Genomic DNA, 20,431 nt, shown 5'->3' with positions numbered 1-20,431 from the left:
AAAGACAGTGAGAAGAAAGTTACTAAATATCAAGCTACATACGGAAGAATCGGGAAGAACAACAAGGAAAGAAACGCAAATGAATTTCTATAAATTTGTGGTTGCATCTGCTCTTGTATATTGTTCCGAACCATGGAGAGTAACTAGTATCAGGGATGAAGTGCTTGAGATATCTTAGAAGTTGTAATAAAATGGATAAAATAAGTACGAATCAATAAGATTAGGCTTATAAATTTTTCAGTCGCAGAGAGCAGAATGGTATGGAAGTATCATATTGATAGAATGACAGACACCACATGATCATACAAGGTTTGTGTTTTTAGTTGTGCTGAATATTATTCTTGTAAATATGTTGTGAAGTTACAAATGCTATTTCTTATTTAAGAATGAGAATACGCATGGAATGTTAACATTTTGTAAGTAGGCTCGCTGGCCTAGTCAGAATAAAGCTATTGTCAAAAGAGTGTATTAAACTGTAAATGCATTACAGCTGAGAATGGGAGCGCGCCAAACAAGTATCAGGAGTCGTTAGGAGACGGGTGGAGTCGTTGATGGTATTCGCAGGTGTGGCAATTCAAACGTGCGGAAGTAAAAAGTCTGTTTCCGAAGTTCGGAGCAGTGAAATTGAAATGGGTTGTTTGGCGGATGTTTAATATGGGCATCGTTCGTGAATGGATTTATTGCGGACGGTACAAATACAGCAAGAGTAATTCACGTAACACCAGGTTTACTGTGGTCTCTTGTTATTGGCTATGGTAGGGAAGAAGGATGTAGAGGCTTATCTCACTAGGGGTAAGATAGATACTGCTTACAGGAAAATTAAAGATACCTTTGGAGAAAGGAGAACCACTTGCATGAATATCAAGAGCTTTGATGGAAACCCAGTTCAAGCAAAGAAGGGAAATCAGAAAGGTGGAAGGAGTATATAGAGGGACCATACAAGGGCGATGTACTTGAGGACAATATCGTGGAAATGGAAGAGGATGTAGATGAAGATGGAATGGGAGATATGATATTGCGTGAAGAGTTTGACAGAACACTGAAAGACCTGAGTCGAAACAAGGCCCCCGGAGTAGACAACATTCCATTAGGACTATTGACAACCTTGGGAGAGCCAGTCCTGACGAAACTGTACCATATGGTGAGCACGATGCATGAGACAGGCGAAATATCCTCAGACTTCAAGAAGAATATAATAATCCCAATCCCAAAGAGAGCGGGTGTTGACAGATGGTGAAATTACCGAACTATCAGTTTAATAAGTCACAGCTGCAAAATAATAACGCGAATTCTTTACAGACGAATGGAAAAACTGATAGAAGCCGACCTCGGGGATGATCAGTTTGGATTCCGTAGAAATGTTGGAGCACGTGAGGCAATACTGGCCCTACGACTTCTCTTAGAAGAAAGATTAAGGAAAGGCAAACCTACGTTTTTAGCATTTGTAGACTTAGAGAAAGCTTTTGTCAATTTTGATAGGAGTACTCTCTTTCAAATTCTGAACGTGGCAGGGGTAAAATACAGGGAGCGAAAGGCTGTTTACAATTTGTACAGAAAGCAGATGGCAGTTATAAGAGTCGAGGGTTTGAAAGGGAAGCAGTGGTTGGGAAGGGAGTGAGACAGGTTTGTATCCTATCCCGATGTTATTCAATCTGTATATTGAGCAAGCAATAAAGGAAACAAAAGAAAAGTTCGGAGTAGGTATTAAAATCAAAGGAGAAGAAATAAAAACTTTGAGGTTCGCCGATGACATTGTATTTCTGTCAGAGACAGCAAAGGACTTGGAAGAGCAGTTGAACGGAATGGACAGTGTCTTGAAAGGAGGGTATAAGATGAACATCAACAAAAGCAAAACGAAGATAATGGAATGTAGTCGAATTAAGTCGGGTGATGCTGAGGGAATTAGATTAGGAAATGACACACTTAAAGTAGTAAAAGAGTTTTGCTATCTGGGGAGTAAAATAACTGATGATGGTCGAAGTAGAGAGGATATAAAATGTAGACTGGCAATGGCAAGGAAAGCGTTTCTTAAGAAGAGAAATTTGTTAACATCGAGTATTGATTTAAGTGTGAGGAAGTCATTTCTCAAAGTATTTGTATGGAGTGTAGCCATGAATGGAAGTAAAACGTGGACGATAAATAGCTTAAACAAGAAGAGAATAGAAGCATTCGAAATGTGGTGCTACAGAAGAATGCTGAAGATTGGATGCGTTGATCACATAACTACTGAGGAGGTATTGAATAGAATTATGGAGAAGAGGCGCTTGCGGCACAACTTGACTAGAAGAAGGGATCGGTTGGTAGGACATGTTCTGAGACATCGAGGGATCACCAATTTAGTATTGGAGGGCAGCGTGGAGGGTGAAAATCGTAGAGGGAGACCAAGAGATGAATACACTAAACAGATTCAGAAGGATGTAGGTTGCAGTAGGTACTGGGAGATGAAGAAGCTTGCACAGAGTTGAGTAGCATGGAGAGCTGCATCAAACCAGTCTCAGGACTGAAGACCACAACAAGAACAACATGGAAGAAGATCAACCCCTGCCTTATTTTACCGCAAATTGAAGCCGCTCGACAAACCAAGAGCATCATGAAGTGAAGTAAGATCCAGACTTATTATAACTAGAACTCATATAGGCTGACCAGCGTGGAACTTTATTGCTTATATAACATGGTTTTCGTGCATTATGACACGTAAATAATTTTCGTAAGTCTTCATCCAAGTATTATCTATCCTACCACTTTGTATGAACCACGATAATCAGGAAATGAACTAAAAATGAAGTAAACATTAATTTATTAGGTTATCATAACATAATTTTAGCAACTTTTGGACAATTACGTAATAATGAGATCTTTGGCTGTAGTATGAATAACGTCAGAAATAGAATGATGCAAACGCCATTATTAATTCATTTGCGAAAAATAGAGTAACTTTCATAATATAAAATTGATACTAAAACTTTACGTAAATCTGACACTGTATTACCTTGTCGAAGCACAGTTCTAATTTATAGCTTGTGGCTATTTTATAACTTTTATTACAAAGTAATATGACAGTCACTGCTAGGTAAATGACAGTCCTTACCAATGAGTAATTTCAAACAATCTTTCTGGTTGGTGTAGTTACGACAGTCAATATTATGGTGAGTAACGTAAGAAAAAGTTCCTGTCCACAGACAATAAACAATCTTAATTTAACTGATCTTTGAACATAAATATAACATGTTGCATATGTTTGCTGTTGGATTACTGTTCGACTACTTTGACATGTGTGGTGTGAAGTACTAGAAAGTGTGAGTTATGTACTGTTCCTACCTTATGAGACCTATAACTATTCTTACTTGTGATTCATTACGAGTATAAAGTTCAGTTTCAATTTAATTGTTCTTGTTCCGATGAGGAACTGGCGACCGTTGGTTATTTTCAGTAATGACAAGCTTTGAAAACTTTTTTCCATTATTTTCCACTAGCTACTATCAATTAAATACTCGTTTACGTAATGGAAATGTATAAAGTTAAGCAAACATTGTTTCTAATCGTCATTGCTAAAGTACTGAGCAGTGGCGATTCGGTTATAACTTAGCCTACTTCTCTTGGTTTTGATTTATTCTTCGGAGTAGATGCCTTTTGGTCACAGATTAGGGACTTTAGGTACACGATCATACAGAAAAGCCTAATTAGCTAGAGAGATAGGGGGGGTTATAATCAGATTGTCAAAACAGATAATGATTTATCGACCGACTGAAAAAAGGGAACTAGATAGGCCGCCTAGGAAGTGGAAGGATGGATGGAAGACAGAGACTGGAACAGGTGATTGTGACACCTAATCCTTGGAAGGAGGTGATGATGGCCCTTGCCAACGTGGGGGCTCTCTTCAAAGCTACCTTCAAGGCATTGAATGCCGCTTGCTGGAAAGGGTCTAGCTTGAATTTCCTCCCCATTTTCCCTGAGGTACCACAAGCTCAGAGAAGTTGGGAACAAATTTCTGAAAAAACTGATCATGGCAATAAAGTACACTACCCCCTGCATATTATTCGGAGCTGGGCACGACTAGATAGACTCAGTGCAGCTCTGGTCTACTCTGATGCCTTGAGTGGAGACTAGGAAACCCAAAATGGAAATTCTTCTCAGTGTGACCGTGAATGAGGTTGAGAGAGTGTGAGTGTAATTCTGTGGGCTCGCTTCTCATTGTTTGCGAAATTTTTTGCCATTTTAACCAGATTAGTTCCTATTGATTTTCGTATGGGTGTAGACAATCTGGCAGCTGAGCGCCCTTAAACAGCAAGGCATGTATAAGTACTTCATAGGCTACAGATGGAGAATCGTGCATTTCATATTCTTCCAAATTGTCATGGACATGAAGTACGCGGTGGATCCAGAACGGAACAAAATTTTCAACGTGTTTCACACGATAACTGGCGGGCTACAGGTCCAGGTCACAGTAATTATTGTCATGTTGTTCTTGTTTTGATTTCTCTAGTAAAACCTTATTCTTCTCACAAATTTGTTAATTTGTAAAGAAACAAATTTATGATTATATATTGCTTAATAAACAGGCTGTGTGAAAAGAAAGTTACCTTGGTGGATCCTCCTATTCCCGTTTTCCTTAACATCAGTAAATTTCATATCTCATGTACTACAGCAAAACTCCAACGTCGTTATAAACAAATCATCTACATCTTGTAACTGTTCCTCAGTCTCTGCCCCGGACTCCCTGCCGCTTTGACCATGTCATTGTCCCAATTTCAGTCGGAACTGGATGGGAGTCAAAGAGCGCTGTATATACCACCTTCTGCCACCCTTCCAGAAACAGAGTGAGCTGAGTTAATGCGACAGAACCGTGTTTTGTCCGTTCAGTGCAAACAGGAGCATGTTGATATAGGTCCGTCAATATTGTAGGGCCAACGCCAAAAGTTGCTTTCTCCAACAAGACGTGCTGGTACGAGGGCAGTTCAATAAGTAATGCAACACTTTTTTTTCTCGGCCAATTTTGGTTGAAAAAACCGGAAATTTCTTGTGGAATATTTTCAAACATTCCCGCTTCGTCTCGTATAGTTTCATTGACTTCCGACAGGTGGCAGCGCTGTACGGAGCTGTTAAATTGGCGTCTGTAACGGATGTGCGTTGCAAACAACAGGCAGTGATCGAGTTTCTTTTGGCGGAAAACCAGGGCATCTCAGATATTCATAGGCGCTTGCAGAATGTCTACGGTGATCTGGCAGTGGACAAAAGCACGGTGAGTCGTTGGGCAAAGCGTGTGTCATCATCGCCGCAAGGTCAAGCAAGAATGTCTGCTCTCCCGCGTGCGGGCCGGCCGTGCACAGCTGTGACTCCTGCAATGGCGGAGTGTGCGAACACAATCGTTCGAGATGATCGACGGATCACCATCAGACAACTCAGTGCTCAACTTGACATCTTTGTTGGTAGTGCTGTCACAATTGATCACCAGTTGGGATATTCAAAGGTTTGTTCCCGCTGGGTCTCTCGTAGTCTAACCAAACACCATAAAGAGCAAAGGATAACCATCTGTGCGGAATTGCTTGCTCGTCATGTGGCTGAGGGTGACAATTTCTTGTCAAAGATTGTTACAGGCGATGAAACATGGGTTCATCACTTCGAACCTGAAACAAAACGGCAATCAATGGAGTGGCGCCACACCCACTCCCCTACCAAGAAAAAGTTTAAAGCCACACCCTCAGCCGGTAAAGTCATGGTTACAGTCTTGTGGGACGCTGAAGGGGTTATTCTGTTCGATGTCCTTCCCCATGGTCAAACGATCAACTCTGAAGTGTATTGTGCTACTCTTCAGAAATTGAAGAAACGACTTCCGCGTGTTCGTAGGCACAAAAATCTGAATGAACTTCTCCTTCTTCATGACAACGCAAGACCTCACACAAGTCTTCGCACCCGAAGGGAGCTCACAAAACTTCAGTGGACTGTTCTTCCTCATGCACCCTACAGCCCCGATCTCGCACTGTCGGATTTCCATGTTTTGCCCAATGAAGGACGCAATCTGTGGGAGGCACTACGCGGATGATGAAGAAGTTATTGATGCAGTACGACGTTGGCTCCGACATCGACCAGTGGAATGGTACCGTACAGGCATACAGGCCCTCATTTCAAGGTGGCGTAAGGCCGTTGAATTGAATGGAGATTACGTTGAAAAATAGTGTTGTGTAGCTAAAAGATTGGGGAATAACCTGGTGTATTTCAATGCTGAATAAAACAACCCCTGTTTCAGAAAAAAAAGTGTTGCATTACTTATTGGACTGCCCTCGTATAAGAGACCTTACGAACAGTTATGGTGGTGTGTCTTATTTGGGAAATTAGGAAGACTCCACGTCAAACAGGAACTGGAAGATGGACGCGGATTGTGCTACTGCACTGCGATGCATTTCCAACGTACATACAGATACTACAATCAGAAGGACATCTGAGTCACTCAGGGTGTATTCATGTCTGTCACCCCAATATTCCATCATCGTTATTTTGTACCATCCAGCAGAGAAAAACTACCAATTATAAGAGCTCCGCCAACTTCATACGACAGAGAATTTGGTAAAAATTTTAACTTATCACTCTATTCCGGTATAACGAAAACATATACCACGTGGCATCTACCAATGTGGTGATCTTATTAAATATACAAGTATTGATCCATAAGAGCAGATGGCCAGTGGTCAGAGTTCCTTGCACAGACCAATGTAAGGTTTTATTGCATGTACTGTAGGAGGGCCATGTCACACGGACTATCGGTCGCAGGAGAAGGTGCCTGATTTGTTGTTCGATACAGTGACTTATTCTGCTATTACACATTTTGTACACCAGCATTGAAATTGTTTTTTTTTTCCGTCACGACTTCCAGGTCTGTGTCAGGTTCTAAACTGACATTAACACATTTCGATCCATTTGCTGTCACAGAAAACTTGACATCGCACAGTGTAAATCGTGTTGTAGCTGCTGCCTCAACACACACACTGGATTATTGAAATAAGACAGTCACAACATAACGAAACTGGAAGTGTTTTGCAACATTGTGAAGCATATCCAAACTGCTGTTCTAGGGTGATTGATGACCTGTGCATTTAAACTCTTCTTTCACAGTGACGGAATAGCTGATGTCTCGGTGTTCCGTTTCGACTGATTCCTCATACTGCAGTCACGTACGCCATCTCTGTTTCGGTGCTAACCATCCCTGGAAGGTGTTGCCCCTGCATCAAGACTCTTTCTCTATCTCAAACAAGCGATGTCAGTCAATCATTAAGTGCTAATCAACCGTGTACCAGTGGATGGATGGGACAGAAAGAGTTTTGGAAATCTGTGGTAAGAGCTTATGGGACCAAACTGCTGAGGTCATCGGTCCCTAAACTTACACACTACTTAATGTAACTTAAATTAACTTACCCTAAGGACAAACTGCACACCCATGTCTAACCAAGGGAGGACTCGAAAATCTAATAGAGGGAGCTGAGCGAACCGTTACAATACGCTTAGACCACGCGGTAATCGCGCGAGTCTAGGGAGCGGAAAAGACCACTGATGTACTGTAATAAGCAACACAGTTTATAGTGGGATCAATTTTAGCAGTTTTTTTTTTTTTTACAATGGCGACCAGTGACAAAGCAACACCCTTCCCAGTTTCTGTATCATCGCTAAACCGCCCTTCCTCTACTTTGTGAGTACCCTTGCTAAAGTAAATAAATGACTGTGGAGTACATTCATTGTTAATTCCCGGGCATATACACCAAAGTGTATCTAACAACGATCTACATATATCTGGCACCTACATCATAGCGCGTAATCTTCGATTATGACTGCCCATCATTCCCTAAGTGGATGGGAGTCACAGAGTATTCTCGTATTCTTGGGATAAAGTTAAAGACTGAAAGATCTCGCACTGTTATATTTTGACTAAAGTTCGGTCTTAATCACGTCATGTATGTTTTGATGATACAGGTAACCGGTTTCGGTTATTTCTACAAAACCATCATCAGACCCATGGCTCCCTTAGGATGGTAGGCGGAGCTCTCCTCGCTGCTACGCAGTCAACTGTATCATCAAAACATACATGACGTGATCAAGACTGAACTTTAGTCAAAATGTAACAATTAATTGATCACTGCTTTCCAAAAATGTTTACCAAAATCTCGCACTGTCTTTCACCAATGCTCCCTGTAACATTGTCACTGACTGAATCTGCACCTTACCGGGAGCAGGCCACTACATTCCACGTCTTGTTTAGGAGCAGAGTGAACCGAGTCTATAACTACTGTCCTGCACCTATCCAAGAGCACAAGATTTCTCCAGATGTGCTAGGGTGGAGGAGGTTAGCTGCCCTTATCGGTATATAGTATATGTGAAAGTGTTGGAATCATATAATAGATGGTTAAGAAGAAGAAACGGGTGGGTTTCATGCATAGTGGAGCTCCCGACGGGCGGGGTTTGAAGATTTTACGTAAATAAACTGAACTATCGATTCTAAAGTTTGTTCTAGTGGCTAGGATCAGTACCAAGAAGGTATTGGTGAAAGAGAATATAAACAAATGCACTCCTAACTACATGGATTTGCACTTAAAAGACTTTATAATGGTATATCGTTGCGGTTTCGACCTAGTAGTGTGTGGAATGCAAAGCTGTTACTATCCTAAAGCAAGAAATATATTTCTAGCGTGCGACATACATTCTCCTGGCAGGTTTCGCTATGATAAACTATGGTGACGAACTGTAAAATGAATAATCTACATTCTTACAAGATCGATTCATTGTTATACAAACGCAATATTGCATTCCAGTGATCTATAGCGCCCACTGATCACCTCTGATCAACGTTCAGAAATTACATTAAGTTCGCATCTATCTCATATAAAGTGATCGTTAGTAACGGAGAATGCCTAGCAGCTGTGTTTGACATGTGAAATTACACGTCATTCTGCCACTAAGTCCGTAAAGAGGACATAATTGAAGCAGACGTATACATGGCGATTGCAGTACCTCACAAACACCTGTCGCTAACTTGAAATCAGCGAAGTTGTGATACTGAAGACTCGATTTTATGTACAATATGCGGCAGGGAAATGGCGTATGCTGCACATATCTTAGTTCTTCTAGAGGAGGGAGTCGAACCAGGATGGACATGCATCATAACACATGGGATGGAAGTCCTCTGACGGCTGAGAGTTTTCTATTAACGAACGAAACTAGACAGTGCTCTGTGGCACACACAGAACAGGCAGTTGTGTATGAGTCAAACGCAAGTTATGTCACACAACTGATGCATATCAGACAGAACAACGAAAGAAAATGGTCAAATAATCTTCTGCTACACCTTCCTCTCTCTCTAGAATGCATCATCAGTCTACTATTAAATCACACCTCATTACAGCTCCATCTCAACCGACGACTCCATTCTCTCTGCCATCCTTTAACGCAGATGCAAGTAAGTTAAGACGCTGATGTTTCTCTTTTTCCAGGAAAGCATCAACGACTGCAGTCAACTCTCGTGTAACACTATTACCTCAATAGACATATAGTAGAATGTTGTCTCGACAAAAAAACCGATTGCTTCCTGGTTTTCGGTGCTTCTATAGCAATGTTATCTCGTATTCCTCTTGCTGTCGCATACTCGTTTTATGTACAAGAACTGCTCTGCACCAAACAGAAGACATTCAAGTACCCCTTCAAGTTCTTTACATTTCGGCGTATTTCCTCTCAATTTATACGTATTTTAAGTCATTTTTGAATTTTATAGATTTTATGTCACTGCTACCCCTGCGATCATGACATCACTTCTCATTATGTATTCTAAAATTGCTTCTAAATGTAGTACAGTTGCCAACACCTAGCACAAGTACACTACTTTTCTGGTCAGGCTGCATAGTACAGTACTGTACTGGAATGCATCTAGTCACCTCCAACCGCATATTCTACAGTTACCGTGCGTTTGTTCTGTTTTCTGTATATCTTTGTCTATGCATGTGTCACGGACGTCTCCCTTGACTCGGTCCCCCACAGGTGGATCCAGCTTCAAACATGGATCTCCGGACGTAACGCGTGGCTGGTGCACCTTCTACCACTGTCGCAGATCAGACGTGTTGTGGATCCTCCTCTGAACATTGCTCTGTATGTAACGCACATCACATCTACCTTCAAACCCTAACCCAGTTGTGGTATATTGTGGATCTGCATCACAATATCCCTCCAGATATAACGCTTGGTGAATCCACACTCGAACGCTAACTCGGGTCTACTGCGGGTCATGGGAGCCATCAGCGACTCATGCACAGACACATATATACATAAAACGCACCGAAACTGTAGAATATATGGTTGGGGTGACTGGATGCATTCGAGTACAGTGATACACTATGCCGCCCAAGCAGAATGGTTCTGAGCACTATGGGACTTAACATCTGAGGTCATCAGTCCCCTAGACTTAGAACTACTTGAACCTAACTAACCTAAGGACAGGATTCGAACCTGCGACCGTATCAGCAGCGCGAATCCAGTCTGAACCGCCTAGAACCGCTCGGCCACAGCGACCGGCTGCCGCCCGAGCAGAAAAGTAATTCATTTCCTCTAGGTGATAGCAAGTGTACTACTTTTAGAAGCAATTTTAGAATACGGAACAAGAAGTGTTGTCATGATTGCATGGGTAGCAGTGACATAAAATCTGTAAAATCCCGAAAATGACGGAAAATACGTATAAATTGGGGGAAAATACGCATAAATATGGAGGAATTGAGAGAGTTCGTTCATGTGTTCCGCATGGCGCAACACAATGCTTATGCACGGCGCAACCTAATGCTTACGCACGGGAACGAGTATGCAACAGCAAGAGGAAGAAGAGAAAACGTTGACACGGAAGCTCCAAGAACCAGGGAAACAGTCAATTTTTCGTCGACACAATATACTAGAGTATGTCTATTGAGGAAATAGTGATACACGCGAGATGACTGCTGTCTTTGATGCTTTTCTGCAAAAAGAAAAAACATCTGCCTCTAAACTGACCTGCATCTGCGTTAAATGACAGGGAGTGGCTGAAGTAGACTGTTAAGATCGAGTCGTAACTAGGTGTCATTTAATGATAGATGGGTGATGCATAGTAGAGAGAGAGGGAGATGTTACTGTATTTCATTTGACCATTTTTTCTGATGTTCTGTAGTGGTGCATCAGGGGAGTGGCATAACTTGTGCTTCACTTATAGACAACTGCCTGTTCTGCGTGTGACTTAGAGCACTGTCTGCTTGGGTTCGTTAAAAGAAAACCTCTCAGTCGTCACAGGACTTCCACCTCGTGTGTGATAGTACAAGTCCATTCTGTTTCGACACATTCCTCTAGACGAACGAAAATTTATGCGACGTACTCCATTCCCCTGCCGAATGTTGGACATAAAATAGAGTCTTCAGTGTCATTATTACTAAGTTAGCGACGGGTGTTTGTGAGGTACTGCAACCTCATGTACACATCTGCTTCAATGAGTTAGTGGAGGAATGACTAGTAAATTCACATGTCGAACACAGCTGCTACGCGTTTGTCTCTTTCTCTGCAAAAGGCATTCTCCGTTCGTAATGATCACTTTATACAGGGTGTTACAAAAAGGTACGGCCAAACATTCAGGAAACAATCCTCACACACAAATAAAGAAAAGATGTTGTGTGGACATGTGTCCGGAAACGCTTAATCTCCATGTTAGAGCTCATTTTAGTTTCGTCAGTATTGTACTCCAACGTGATCAAATTGTAAATTTTCACAATCAACATGTATGGGCTGACGAGAATCCACACGCAATTGTGCAATCACGTCATCAACACAGATTTTCTGTGAACGTTTGGGCAGGCATTCTTGGTGATGTCTTGCTTGGGCCCCATGTTCTTCCACCTAAGCTCAATGGAGCACGTTACCATGATTTCATACGGGATACTCTACCTGTGCTGCTAGAACATGTGCCTTTACAAGTACGACACAAAATGAGGTTCATGCACGATGGAGCTCCTGCACATGTCAGTCGAAGTGTTCGAATGCTTCTCAACAACAGATTCGGTGACCGTTGGATTGGTAGAGGCCGACCAATTCCATGGCCTCCACGCTCTCCCGACCTCAACCCTCTTGACTTTCATTTATGGGGGCATTTGAAAGCTCTTGTCTACGCAACCCCGGTACCAAATGTTGAGACTCTTCGTGCTCGTATTGTGGACGGCTGTGATGCAATACGCCATTCTCCAAGGCTGCATCAGCGCATCCTCGCTAACGGAGGACATTTTGAACATTTCCTGTAACAAAGTGTTAGAGTCACGCTGGTACGTTCTGTTGCAGTGTGTTTCCATTCCATGATTAATGCGATTTGAAGAGAAGTGATAAAATGAGTTCTAACATGGAAAGTAAGCGTTTTCGGACACATGTCCACATAACATGTTTTCTTTCTTTGTGTGTGAGGAATGTTTCCTGAAAGTTTGGCCGTACCTTATTGTAACACCCTGTATAGGACTGATGCGAGCGTAGTATAATTTCTGAACCGTGACCGGATGTGAACAGTGCGCGCTATACATCTCTAGTATCTTGTGTATTTGTCACAATGGCTTGATGTTTTCAGGGAGTAGATTTCTCATATTCCAGTTCGTCACCAACTTTATCGTAGACAAACCTGCCAGGAGAGTGCATGTCATACGCTGGAAATATACAGGGTGTTTCAAAAATGACCGGTATATTTGAAATGGCAATAAAAACTAAACGAGCAGCGATAGAAATATACCGTTTGTTGCAATATGCTTGGGACAACAGTACATTTTCAGGCAGACAAACTTTCGAAATTACAGTAGTTACAATTGTCAACAACAGATGGCGCTGCAAGTGATGTGAAAGATATAGAAGACAACGCAGTCTGTGGGTGCGCCATTCTGTACGTCGTCTTTCTGCAGTAAGCGTGTGCTGTTCACAACGTGCAAGTGTGCTGTAGACAACATGGTTTATTCCTTAGAACAGAGGATTTTTCTGGTGTTCGAATTCCACCGCCTAGAACACAGTGTTGTTGCAACAAGACGAAGTTTTCAACGGAGGTTTAATGTAACCAAAGGACCGAAAAGCGATACAATAAAGGATCTGTTTGAAAAATTTCAACGGACTGGGGACGTGACGGATGAACGTGCTGGAAAGGTAGGGCGACCGCGTACGGCAACCACAGAGGGCAACGCGCAGCTAGTGCAGCAGGTGATCCAACAGCGGCCTCGGGTTTCCGTTCGCCGTGTTGCAGCTGCGGTCCAAATGACGCCAACGTCCACGTATCGTCTCATGTGCCAGAGTTTACACCTCTATCCATACAAAATTCAAACGCGGCAACCTCTCAGCGCCGCTACCATTGCTGCACGAGAGACATTCGCTAACGATATGGTGCACAGAATTGATGACGGCGATATGCATGTGGGCAGCATTTGGTTTACTGACGAAGCTTATTTTTACCTGGACGGCTTCGTCAATAAACAGAACTGGCGCATATGGGGAACCGAAAAGCCCCATGTTGCAGTCCCATCGTCCCTACATCCTCAAAAAGTACTGGTCTGGGCCGCCATTTCGTCCAAAGGAATCATTGGCCCATTTTTCAGATCCGAAACGATTACTGCATCACGCTATCTTGACATTCTTCTTGAATTTGTGGCGGTACAAACTGCCTTAGACGACACTGCGAACACCTCGTGGTTTATGCAAGATGGTGCCCGGCCACATCGCACGGCCGACGTCTTTAATTTCCTGAATGAATATTTCGATGATCGTGTGATTGCTTTGGGCTATCCGAAACATACAGGAGGCGGCGTGGATTGGCCTCCCTATTCGCCAGACATGAACCCCTGTGACTTCTTTCTGTGGGGACACTTGAAAGACCAGGTGTACCGCCAGAATCCAGAAACAATTGAACACCTGAAGCAGTACATCTCATCTGCATGTGAATCCATTCCGCTAGACACGTTGTCAAATTTCGGGTTATTTCATTCAGAGACTACGCCATATTATTGCTACGCATGGTGGGTATGTGGAAAATATCGTACTATAGAGTTTCCCAGACCGCAGCGCCATCTGTTGTTGAAAAATTGTAACTACTGTAATTTCGAAAGTTTGTCTGCCTGAAAATGTACTGTTTTCCCAAGCATATTGCAACAAACGGTGTATTTCTATCGCTGCTCGTTTAGTTTTGATTGCCGTTTCAAATATACCGGTCATTTTTGAAACACCCTGTATTTCTTACATTGGGATTGAAACAGCGTATCATTCTGCATGACTAATAGGTAGAAAACCGCGATGCTCTAACATTGTAACGTGTCGTAAGTGCAAAGCCATGTACCCTTACCGAGCGAGGTGGCGCAGTGGTTAGCACACTGGACTCGCATTCGGGAGGACGACGGTTCAATCCCGTCTCCGGCCATCCAGATTTAGGTTTTCCGTGATTTCCCTAAATCGCTTCAGGCAAATGCCGGGATGGTGCCTTTGAAAGGGCACGGCCGATTTCCTTCCCCATCCTTCCCTCACCCGAGCTTGAGCCCCGTCTCTAATGACCTCGTTGTCGACTGGACGTTAAACACTAATCTCCTCCTCCTCCTCCTCCATGTACCCTTAGGAGTGCATTTGTTAATGTTCTCTCTCACCAATACCTTCTTGGTTTAGACCCCAGACACTGGAACAATACTTTAGAATCGATAGAGCAGTTAATTTACGTAAACTGCTTTTAACTAAGTCCGTCTGAATCTCCACCATGCATACAAACCACCCGTTTCTAGTTCGTGACCGTCTATTATATCACAACACTGCCATATCTACTATAAGGGGTGCTAATCTCCTCGACATTCGCGCTCTTAGAGAAACCTTGTACTCTTAGATGGATGCAGGACAGTAGTTGTGGACTCGGTTCGCTCTGTTCCTTCGCAAAACGTGGAATGTAGTGGCCTACTTCCAGTAAGGTGCAAATTCGGTCAGTGACAGTGTTGCAGGTCACGTTGGTCAAAGACAGTGCGAGATCTTTCAGTCTCTAACTTTACCATAAGAATCCTAAGAATACGAGAATGATCTGTGATTATCATCGACACTGGGAAATATGGGCAATCGTAATCGTAAATTACGCGCTATGACGGAATTGGAAAAATTTATGTTGAGAAATGTCAGGTATATTTGATCGAAAATTAAGAAGGAATGGAGGTGCTGGAAAATCATTTATCTGCATTCTTAAGGGTACTGGCAAAGTAGAGAAGGAGTGTTTTAGAGATGATTGGGAAGCCTGTTGCGTATTACTGGTCGGCATTGTAAAAAATTGGTAAATTTGCTAAAATTGATCGAACTATAAACTGTGATACTTATTACAGTACGTCAGTGGAGTCTTTTCCATCCCATCCACCCATTGACACCCCGTTGGTTACCACTTAATGACTGACAGACAGTGCTAGTTTGAGATGGAGAAAGAGTCTTGGTTTAGGGGTAATTTCCACAGAGATTGCTAGCACCGAATAAATGATGCCGTACATGACTGCAACATGAGGAATCAATCGAAACGGAACACGGAGACATCATCAATCCCGTCACTGTGAAAGTTGAGTTTAAACGTAGAATTCGTCAATCACCCTCGAACAGCAGTTTGGATATGCTTCACAATTCCGCAAAAAAAATTTCCACTTTCCTTATGTTGTGACTGTCTTTTACTTCAATCCTCCAGCGTGTGTTGTGGCAGCAGCAACATCAGGACTTACATTGTGCGCTCTCAAGTTTTCTGTCAGAGCGAATGGATCGAAACTGGTTAACGTTAGTTTAGCACCTGACAGACCGGGAAGTCGTGGCAAAATAAGCAATATTTATAGCGGTCTACAGAGCGTGATACAGCAGAAAAAGATAAATGTATCAAACAACAAAACAGGCACCTTCCTTGCGACTGATAGGCTGTAGGATAGACAGGGTGGCCCACTGATCGTGACCGGGCCAAATATCCCAAGAACTAAACGTCAAAAGAAAAAACTATGAAGAATGAAACTTGTCTAGCGTGAAGGAGGAAACAAGATGGCGCTATGGTTGGCCCGCTAGAAGGCGCTGCCATAGGTGAAACAGAGTTTTTTTTTTAAAATAGGAACCCCCATTTTTTATTACATAATCGTGTAGTACGTAAGGAAATATGAACGTTTTAGTTGGACCACAATTTTCGCTTTGTGATAGAGGGCGCTGTAATAGTCACAAACGTATGGCTCGCAATTTTAGACGAACAGTTGGTAACAGGCAGGTTTTTTAAGTTAAAATACAGAACTTAGGTACGTTTGAACATTTTATTTCCATGTTCCAATGTGATACATGTACCTTTGTGAACTTATCATTTCTGAGAACGCATGTTGTTACTGTTTGATCACCTGTAAATACCACATTAATACAATTAATGCGCAACATTATGTCCGCCAACCTCATTGCATTTGGAAATACATGTAACGACATTCCTCTCAACAGCGAGTAGTTCGCCTTCCGTAATGTTCGCACATGCACTGACAATGCGCTGACGCATGTTGTCAGGCGTTGTCGGCGGATCACGATAGCAAATATCCTTCAACTTTCTCCACAGAAAGAAATCCGGGGACCTCAGATCCGGTGAACGTGCGGGTCATGGTAGGGGTCCACCTGTCATGAAATATGCTATTCAATACCGCTTCAACCGCACACGAGATATGTGCCGGACTTCCATCATGTTGGAGGTACATCGCCATTCTGCCATGCAGTGAAACATCTTGTAGTAACATCGTTAGAACATTACGTAGGAAATCAGCATACGATGCACCATTTTCATTGCCATCGATGAAATAGGGGCCAATTATCCATCCTCCCATAATGGCGAACCACACATTAGCCCGCCAAGGTCGCTGATGTTCCACTTGTCGGAGCCATCGTGGGTTTTCCGTTGCCCAATAGTGCATATTATGCCTATTTACGTTACCGCTGTTGTTGAATAACGCTTCGTCATTAAATAGAACGCGTACAAATAATATGTCATCGTCCAGTAATTTTTTTTGTCGCCAGTGGCAGAACTGTACACGACGTTCAAAGTCGTCGCCATGCAATTCCTGGTGCACAGAAATATGGTACGGGTGCAGTCGATGCTGATTCTCAACACCGACGTTTCTGAGATTCCCTATTCTCGGGCAGTTTGTCTGCGGATTAGCCGCGACAGCAGTTAAAACACCTACTTGGGCATCATCATTTGTTGCAGGTTGTGGTTGACATTTCACACGTGGCGGAACACTTCCTGTTTCCTTAAATAACGTAACTATCCGGCGAACGTTCCGGACAATTGGATGATGTCCAGGCTACCGAGCAGCATACATAGCACACGCCCGTTGGGCATTTTGATCACAATAGCCATAGATTAACACGATATCGACCTTTTCCGCAAATGGTAAACGGTCCATTTTAACACGGGTACTGTATCACGAAGCAAATACCGTCCGCACTGGCGGAATGTTACGTGGTACCACGTACTTATGCGCATGTGACTATTACAGCGCCATCTATCACAAAGCGAAAAAAGTGGTCCAACTAAAACATTCATATTTCTTTACGTACTACACGAATATGTAATAAAAAATGGGGGTTCCTATTTTTAAAAAAACGCAGTCGATATCCGTTTGACCTATGGCAGCGCCATCTAGCGGGACAACCATAGCGCCATCTGGTTTCCCCCTTCAAGCTAGACGAGTTTCGTTCTTTGTAGTTTTTTCATTTGATGCTTGTTTCGTGAGTTATTTGGCCCGGTTACTATCAATGGACCACCATATCCTACAGTACAGGCAATTAAACACTGGTCTGTGCAAGCGACTTCAGTCACTGGTCACCTGCTCCAATGGATCAAAACCTATTTAATAGGATCACCACATTTGGTAGGTGCCAGACGGTATTTGTTTTCGTCATGTCGGAATAGAGAGATAAATTTTAAATTTTAACAAGTTCTCTGTTGGATGAAGTTGGTGGACCTTTTATAGCTTGTAGTTTTTCTCTGTTGGATGGTACAAAATAAATATGATAGAATACTTGGGTGACAGACGTGACTACACCCTGAGTGACGCAGATCTCCTTCTAACTGTGGTATCTTAATGTAATTTGGAAACACATAGCAATGCAATAGCATAATTCTCGTCCATCTTCCAGTTTCTGTATGATGTGGAATCTTCCTAATTTTCCCGATAAGAAACACCACCATAACTGTGGACTGTCTTTTATACTACTACGTTTTGCAGGAGAAAGCTTCGTTTGGTGTCGGTCTTACACCTCGTACAATATTGGTGGACCTACGAAAACGTTCCCATTTGCACTGAATGGTCAAAAGACAGTCCTATCGCAGGTATTCAGACAGTTTTACTTTGCATACATGCAATAGATACGACCAACTGTCAGAGTTGAGTGGAGAGGAGGCTCGTGTAGCCGTTGATGTAGGTAACTTGCAGCAGTCCTCAGCAATTAGGAGGCCTAGGTTAGTTGCAAAGTCTAGCAGAAAGAAGTTTCTGCTGCTAGGTAGTTCCCACGGTAGAGGTGTGGGCCAGCAGTTGCAGGAACTGTTGGGGAGCGAATACCAGGTCACCAGCATTGTGAAGCCTAGTGCATGGTTGGCTCAGGTGACTGAAAGCATAGGGGAGTTATGTAAGAATTTTACGAAAGAGGATCAGGTAGTGATAGTGGGTAGAGCAGGGAACAGTCTCGATAGGGACGGGGAATGTGATGTCAGTGGTGACTTGGTTAAGATAGCTACTCAAACTAGTGCCACTAATGTGCATTTCGTGCAACTGTTTAAGCGTCATGATCGGCCTTATATTAATGTAGCTGTTAGGTGCGTTAATGTGGGGCTGGGGAGGGCACTGATGGCGGAGGGCATGGATCACATCTCAGCGGTGCCAGTTGGGTCTAACAGTAGGTGGGGTTTCACTAGGCATGGCCTGCACCTCAATAGGTATGGGAAGGGGAGGCTGGCTATGCTTATAGGTGACAGTGTAGTGGGTGGTGGTGGTGGTGGTGGTATCACTCATGGAAAAATTCCTGTAGTAGTTGGTGTTAGAGCTGCAACTTTTTTAGACTGAAGTCAGCTGATAGGTACACCTGCTTAAACGAAGTGCCTCTAACTAAGGGCTCACCTCCAGAGGATGTAATGTTTCCAAGTAGAGAATGAATTAGTATATTTCATCAAAATATAAGAGGTATTAGAGATAAAGTTAGCGAACTGCTAATAGAGGTTAACTCTGAAATTATTGGTATATCAGACCACCACTTAAATAATTTGACAATTCAGAGGCTTTCATTACCAGGCAACAGATTAGCTGGCTGTTTCTCAAGGAGATCCTAGCTGGGTGGGGGAGTGGCTCTGTACGTAAAAGACAGTATTTCATTTGAGTTCATAGACGTATACGACACTGCACTGAACAGATATTTGAAAGTTGTGCAGCATTAGTTGAACTTAGTGAAACTAAACTTCTAATTGCTGATGTTTATAGGTCCCCTAACTCCAACTTCAGAGCATTTTTGCTTAAGCTAGAGAGGGTTCTTGTTTCACTTTGTAGAAAGTACCAGAAAGTAGTTATATGTGGTGACTTCAATATTAATTTTTAAGTGATTGTGCAAGAAAAAGGATGTTGGTAGATCTCCTAAATTCATATGATCTGATGCAAACTGTGTTTTTCCAACTGGGGTACAGGGGAACAGTAGTACAGTCATAGACAATATTTTTATTCATTCTTCATTACTAGATGGGCATTCTGTTAGTAAAAGGGTGAATGGCCTTTCTGACCATGATGCACAAATTTTAACACTAAAAGGTTTTGGTACTCAAACCAATGTCGTATTTAATTACAAACTACGTAGGAAAGTTAATCCAACAGCAATAGAGAGTTTTTCAAAACTTTGCAACGAACAAGAGTGGCAAGATGTTTATAGTGCCGATAATATAGATGATAAATACAATGCTTTCCATAACACATTTCCCATGCTCTTTCAGAGTTGCTTTCCATTAGAACATTCTAAACGGGGTACTAGCAGTTGGCTGACTAGTGGGTAAAGGATCTCATGTAGAACAAAGCGGGAATTATATCAAAATGTTAGAAGTAGTCACAATCAAGCTACAGTAACCCATTACAAACAGTATTGTAAGGTGCTTAAAAATGTTATTAGCAAGGGAAAAAGTATGTGGTATGCACATAGAATAGCTAATTCACAGGATAAAATTAAAGCCATATGGTCAGTTGTGAAGGAAGTGTCTGGTTAGCAGCACAAGGTTGATGATATAAAGTCAGTTCGCAGTAATAATACTTCTGTTACTGATAAATCAGATATATGTACAGTATTTAACAACCATTTTCTGATCAGTGCTGGTGAACTAAATAAAAATTTTGTTTCTACAGGAAATCATATAAATTTCTTAGCAAATGCCTTTCTGAGACTG

This window comes from Schistocerca americana, chromosome 5 (assembly GCF_021461395.2).
Source record: "Schistocerca americana isolate TAMUIC-IGC-003095 chromosome 5, iqSchAmer2.1, whole genome shotgun sequence".
NCBI classification, from domain to species: Eukaryota; Metazoa; Arthropoda; class Insecta; order Orthoptera; family Acrididae; genus Schistocerca; species Schistocerca americana.
Note: the sequence above shows the minus strand (reverse complement) of the source record.